Here is a 7,298-nt window from a genome sequence, read left to right as displayed (position 1 = left end):
AATTTGACCTCAAAGGCAAGAAAAGTAAAAGCAAAAATAAATGAATGGGACTATATCAAACCAAAAAACTTCTGCACAGAAAAAAAAAAATAAAACAAAACAAAACAAACACACAAAAAAACAGGTGACCAAGTGAACGGGAGAAGATACTTGCATACAACCTCTCTGATACGGAGCTAATATCTAATATATATATTTCATTTAACTCAACAGCAACAACAAAAAACATCCAATTAAAAAATGAAAAGACCTGAACAGACCCTTCTCTCAGGAAGACATACAAACAGTCAGCAGACATATGAGAAGATGCTCGACTTCACTAGTAGGGAAATGCAAATTGAAACCACAATGAGATACCACCTCACACCTGTAGGAATGACTATTACCAACAAGACAAGTAATAACAAGTGTTTGAGAGGTTGTGGGAGAAAAGGAACCCTCATACACTGCTGGTGGGAATGCATATTGTTGCAGCCACTATGGAAAATAGTATGGAGTTTCCTCAAAAAATTGAGAATAGAACTACCATATGGCCCAACAATCCCTCTTCTGTGTATCTACCCCCAAAATTTGAAAACATCTATCCATAAAGATATATGGATTCTGATGTTCATAACAGCATTATTCATGGTGGCCAAGACATGGAAACAGCCAAAGTGTCCATCAATACATGACTGGATAAAGAAGCAGTACATGCATACAGTGGAATATTACTTAGCCATAAGAAAAGGGGAAGTACTGCCATTTGTGACAACATGGATGAATCTTGAGATTATCATGCTAAGTGAAGTAAGCCAGAGAGAAAAATTGAGAACTATATGATTTTATGTATAGGTGTGATATAAAACTGAAAGCAACAAATGAACAAGACAAACAGAAACTCATAGACACAGACAACAGTTTAGTTTAGTGATTTCCAGAAAGAAAGGAGGGGGAGTAGATAAGGGCAGAGGGAGTAAAATATATGGTGACATAAGATTTGACTTTATGTGGTGAACGTACAATGAAATATACAGATGATATATTATTGAATTGCGCACATGAAACTTATATGATTTAATTAACCAATTGTCACTCCCATAAATTTAATTTAAAAATGTAAAAACAGTGACATGGAAAATTATTTTGATAATTGCAGCTTTTTACTTACAAATGTGAAAAACTTGGATTTGAATTTATTCAAGCATTTGAATAAAATTTTTGTTCGAGAAGAAGAACCAGTGTCATAAAAATGTCAGTAATATTCAAAGTATTGTGTAGATTGAATATAATTTTTTCTATGTAACTATTGTAAAATAAATGGCTGAGAACAGGCATGACATTTCCAAGAAAATCAGACAGAGACATACCCTATTGGAAATCCTTACTTATTATAAAGCAATAGAAAGTAATGCAGTGTTTTGTTGGCCCGATGATAAACAAATAGTCTAACAGAACAGGATGGAGTTCTTGGAAAAAGACACATTTGATATCTCCCAAATGTGGCATTAAAAATTTATAGGGGCATGATTAACACTTCAATAAATGGCACAGAGATAAATTCTTATCTATACGGGGTGGGGGGAGGGATTGGGTCTATACCTAACAATTAAACAAAACTACATTTCACATGGGAAATAACATGAAAAGCCAGACTTTAAAACTTAGAAGAAAATAAGGGAGACTATCCTTAAAAGCACAAAGTGGAAAACATTTTGTTAAACAAGTATATCAAGTACTTACACAGGTACTGTGTGAGTAGATTGGTCATTTGCCTTTCAATGCTTTTAAGGATCATTTTCTAGTTAGCTGCTTTTCCAACCTGAGAGTTCTGAGTTAAGCAAAACAAGGGCAAGCATCTTACTTTTGGTTCCTTAGGGAAGCACTAAGAAGATTAAAACGAACACAAAGTAGGCCTTGAGAATGAGGCCTACTTTGCTCCCTCTAGTACCACATTTGGAACTTGGACTGCTAACTTTGAGATTTCTGCTATGCTAGGGAAGAAGGTGGGGCAAGACTAAGTTAAAACACAGCAGAGTTCTACAATGTTTAAGTTATTATTTTTTCTCAGTTAAGCATTGGCATAGCTGCTTTTCATTTTTCACTATATTCCGAAGTTCTTAAAAAAGTTGATTCTGACAGGTTTTGTTTATATTTTAGGTGGTTTTGTGGAAGGATGGCTCTTGGAGCTCTCTTTTTAGCCATTTTTGCTGTTGTCACCTCATTGTGGTTTTAAAATGCATTTCCTTAACGATTGATGCTGTTAAGCATCATTTCATTTTGTTATTGGCCATTCGTGTATCTTCTTTGAAAAATGTCTATTCAGAACTTTTGCCCTTTTTATTATTTTATATTTTGCAGTTGTATATTTTACTTACAAGATTTTTTATTTGTATGTGTTTTATTGCAGTCTATATTTTTCATTTTTATTTTCTTTACAGTGTCTGTTAATGACCAAAATTTTAAATTTTGATAAAGTATGTTATCATTTTTATGTTCTATTTATAAAACATTTTTTTAACTTTCAATGTTCCTACATTTTTATTGTTTTATTTTGGACAACTCAGAGTTTTATTTGTTAGATAAAGTTTGAGAATATTTTTTTACCAATAGTGTTTTAGGAACACTTATTGTCCTTTTTCAAATATATAAACTTTCTTCAATTTTCCTCAGCAATGCTTTGTGTTTTCAGTGTACACATCTTGCGAATATTTTAATAATATATTGCTAAGTAGTTCATAGATTTTAATGTTATCGTAACTGATATCTTTAAATTTTAAAATTCCATTTCTGATTATTTGCTAATGGCATATAGAAATAAATTGATTTCATTCTGTGCCTTTGGAAAACTCATTTACTGGTTTCAATATTTTTTCATAGCTTTTGTTTTGTATGAATTTCTGCATATACAATTGTGTCTTATGAAAATAGTTTAATTTTTTCTTTCTAATATCTTATGCAATTTTTTCTTGCCCATTTTGTAATGATTAGTATCTCCAATACAATGTTGAATAGAAGTGGTGACAGCAGACACTTGTCTTGCTTCTTAGGTAAAATGCGTTCAGTATTTCATGATTAAATATGATACAAGCTTATATGTGGGATATAAACCTAAATGCAGCAAGCAAACAGGACAAACAAACAGAGACTCATGGACATGGACAATAGAATAGTGGTTACCAGAGGCTGGGGGACGAGGAGGGAGAGGATGAATGGGAATTAAGAGAGGTCAAATGTGTGATAACAGAAAGATGCTCAGAATATATGCTCAACGCAATATATATAGATAGAAATAGATATAGACATAGACATAGATACACATATACATAGGCACACATATACATATACATACACATACACATATACATATACATATACATATACATATACATAAACATATACACATATATACATATATACATATGTCTTACTGTTGAATTGTACACCTGAAACTTACTGGATTTCATTAACCAATGTCACTATAATATTTTTTTAAAGTATTTATAGGAATAAAAAAATATGTATGATACAAGCTTAATTATAATGTCCTTAGTAAAGAACATTCATGATTTTTATCACTTTAATAAATTTATTCTACTCTTAGATTCCTGAGAGCTTTTGTTATAAATATTAACATTGTTGATTATTTTCTGCATCATTAGAAATAATATCATAATTATATGTTTTTAGTATGTTTATATATTGGTTTACTTTGAATCTTTAAATCTAAAAAAAAATTGGCATTCTGGGCATAAAACAAACTTGGTTATGATGTATTGTTTTTATATGCATTATTGAATTTAAATTTGAAGTGTTTCATTAAGAATTTGTACCCATGTTTATGACTTGTCTACAGTTTTTTTTAATGTCTCTCTCTCTTTTTTTTTTTAATATCATGGTCATCATAGCCTTGTGGAATAAGTTGGGAAGTATCACCTATTCTATTTTCTGGTTCAGTTTATATAAAAGAAATATGAATTGTTTCTTAAATGTTTTGTACATTTTACGTTACCTGGACTTGGAGTTTCCTTTTTGATGTAGCAAATTTAAAGTTTTAAACATATATAAATTATACATATAATTTATATATGTTTAAATTATATATGTATATATATATGGCTATTTAATTTATTTTTATGTATATATATATATATACACATATATATGTGTATATATGTATATATATGTATATATATACACATATATATAAATCAAGTCAAAGTATTTTGTTCAAATACTTTGTTCAATACTTTGCCAACTTTGATGAAATTAAAAATTCCAATGTTCACAAAGAAAAAATAAATTAAATAGCCATATGTACATATATATACACATATATATATATATATGTTATTTATGGTTAGCATATAATCTGACAATCTTTACATTGTAATTGGATACATTTTAATAAAATTATCAATGTCACTGGGTTTAAACTGATCATCTTGCTAAACATTCTCTATTCATGCCATCTGTTCTTTTATGCTACTTCCTTTCAAATTAATTAATTTAATCATTTTATTTTCATCTATTATTGACTTATTACATATAACTAATTATTTTTAGATGATATTCTAGAGTTTAAAATGCAATTTTAATTTATCAGTTTGTCAATATACTATTCCATCACTTTCTGTGTGCTATAAGAACATATTCATTCATTTCCTTCTCCCAATTGTTTAGTATTTTTATACATATCATGATATTTTTGCTGTAAATTGTGTATTATTTTTAGGGGTATTTAAAATATGAAAACAAAATTTTTATATTTCTTCACATACTTACCATTTTTGAGGCTTCTCGGTTTTTTTTTTTTTTATACAAATCCAGATTTTCATCTGGTGTTATTTTTATTCTGCCTGAGAAAATTATTTTACCATTTTTATGCTATAATTTTGGCTATTAATTCTCTCAACCTATGTAGGTATGAAAAAATAATTTTGTTTTTATTTTTGAATTATATGTTCATAGGTATGAAATTCTATGTTGACAATTTTTTTTTTAATTTTAGTATTTTTATCTTTCTGGTGTCTACTGGATTGCATTTATTCCTAGAAGAATTCAATTGTCATTCTATGTTTATTCCTTTATATGTTATATGACTTTTCTCCTCTGGCTGATTTTGAGATATCCTTCTTTTACTGCCCTTCAACAATTTGATGATTATTCATTATGATATGGCCTTCTTTATGTTTCTCAGGCTAGCATTTTGTTGGGTTCTTGATTCTGTAAATTTTAGGTTTTGTTTAATTTGGAAATTTTTTACTCATTTTAAATAATATATTTATTTTATCTTTCCTTATGATCTATTTTTTCTTGGATTTCTAATATAAATACATTATGCTCTATTAAATTGGCCTATCAATTCTGTCATTATTTCTTTCAATCCTTTTTTTTCTATTTGTTTTATTTTGAATAGTTTTGATTGGTTTGTCTTAAAGTTCACAAATGTTCTCCTATGCATGGTCTAATCTGTTGTTAATCCCATACAGGTATATTTTCTTCTCAGATTTTTGTTGTTGTTATTAATCTCAGAAGTTACATTTAAGTATTTTTTGTACATTGTCAGGTGATGGATTTTATTACATGCCCATTAATATGGTTGTTGTCTCCCTCCTTCTCCCACTTTGAGATGTAGTTAAATTACTTGTAAACATTTTTATACTTTTAGGGAGTATATTTTGGTTTGTTCTTTTGTTGTTTGTTTGTTTGTTTGTTTTAAGAAGTCCCAGGAAAGCACTTAGTGTAAGGTTCATTTTACCCCACTAGGGGTGTAACAACCTTCTGCTGATTCTAGGCATTTCTTTGTGTATGAGGAGAATTTCCACTTTTGTAGGACACAAATTTGATGCCCTTGATGGAATTCTGATAATTTTCTGCCTGCTCCAATTCAGTAGTTTTTCCCCTGATGGAGGGTAGTTTATTCATATGCATGCATTGATCAGGAAGATCTGAATGCCTGAGGGAAACCTGTAGACTTCCCAAGCTTTCTCTATGGATAACTTCTACTTGCCAACATTCTGAAATAAAATTGTAGTCACCTTGACCTCCCTTAACTCACTCACAACTCTGTCATTTCCATTCACTAAGTGCTAATCTCTTTTGGTGTTTTTCCTACATACACAGTGGCCTTGAATCTCTCTTCAGGTAACAAGCTATGCTATTTCTAACATTTACCCCCTTACTATCTATCTTCCATTGCCTATTCTTCAACATCCAGAAATAAATTTCTCTTTTATTTTATGTAGCTTGGTAGCTGTTTAAGGTAGATAGGAGAAACTTTTCCCTGTTATTTTGTCGATACTCCATTTTATCTCCACAACTGCTTTTTATATTCATGTCTTTATTTTATTTTTACTAGTGGCTCTAAGGTTTAAAATATACATACTTGGTCAGAAATATAGTGGTGTTAGAGGTCCCAGATCTTTGCCCTTGAAACAACAATAAGCTGAACATCTAAAACTCAACAAAAAACACCCAACCTGCACACAAGCGTGTCTGAGTGAGGGATCTACAAATAAGAGCTAACACAGGTCAGAACCCCCAAGAGATAGGCAGTAGACTGGGAGAAACAAAGAAGCTGCTTCTCCAACTCAGAGGTCCCTACAGGAGGAGAGGAAAGGGAGAAGGTGCAGCATGTTCACTAAACATTCCCTACCTGAGAGAGCTGTGAGCTCCACACAGCATAAGTGCCCAGGGATAAAACAGAAAGCAGAGAAGTGAGAAAGGCAGAAAAGTGGAGATGTCAGAGAAGCAATAGTTAATTATTACCACTCGCTGTTGCCAAATTCAAGGCTGAGCCACAGCACCCATCCCTCAACCCAGATATCACCTCGCTCCAATTCCTCCAAGACCAAACACCACAGAGCCCAAGGGGACTCTGAGCAAATGCTACCAAAACAGTCGCTAACAATGACAGGCAAAAAGACTAAGGGAAGAGAGCATGACTGAATCTTTATAGGAAAAAAAGGCAATATTAAGACTTTATATAAAGCAGGGATCCAAGAGGCTTGGACTCCACCTGTTCCCTGAAAAAATGTAATAGCCAGAGTGCTGTAAATAGCCTGGAAATTCACCCAGGAAAAACAGGTAAATGTTGAATAATGCCCAGGTGGAGAAATAGTCCATTAAACACCATGAACAACCAAGGTGACAAGGCATCTCATAAAGAAAGAGAAAAATCTCAAGAAAATAAGCTAAAAGACAGAAATATGGGACTTCGATGAGAGAAAACTCAGGACGGTACTTCTGAAAAAAATCAGTGAGATCCAAAACAACTCATATCAATAATTTCAGGAATTGAAAAAAACAACGAGAAG

Source organism: Pteropus medius, unplaced genomic scaffold, assembly GCF_902729225.1.
Source record: "Pteropus medius unplaced genomic scaffold, Ma_sr-lr_union100, whole genome shotgun sequence".
In the NCBI taxonomy this organism is placed as follows: Eukaryota; Metazoa; Chordata; class Mammalia; order Chiroptera; family Pteropodidae; genus Pteropus; species Pteropus medius.
The sequence above is the reverse complement of the archived record's forward strand: the minus strand, read 5'-3'. Positions refer to the sequence as shown.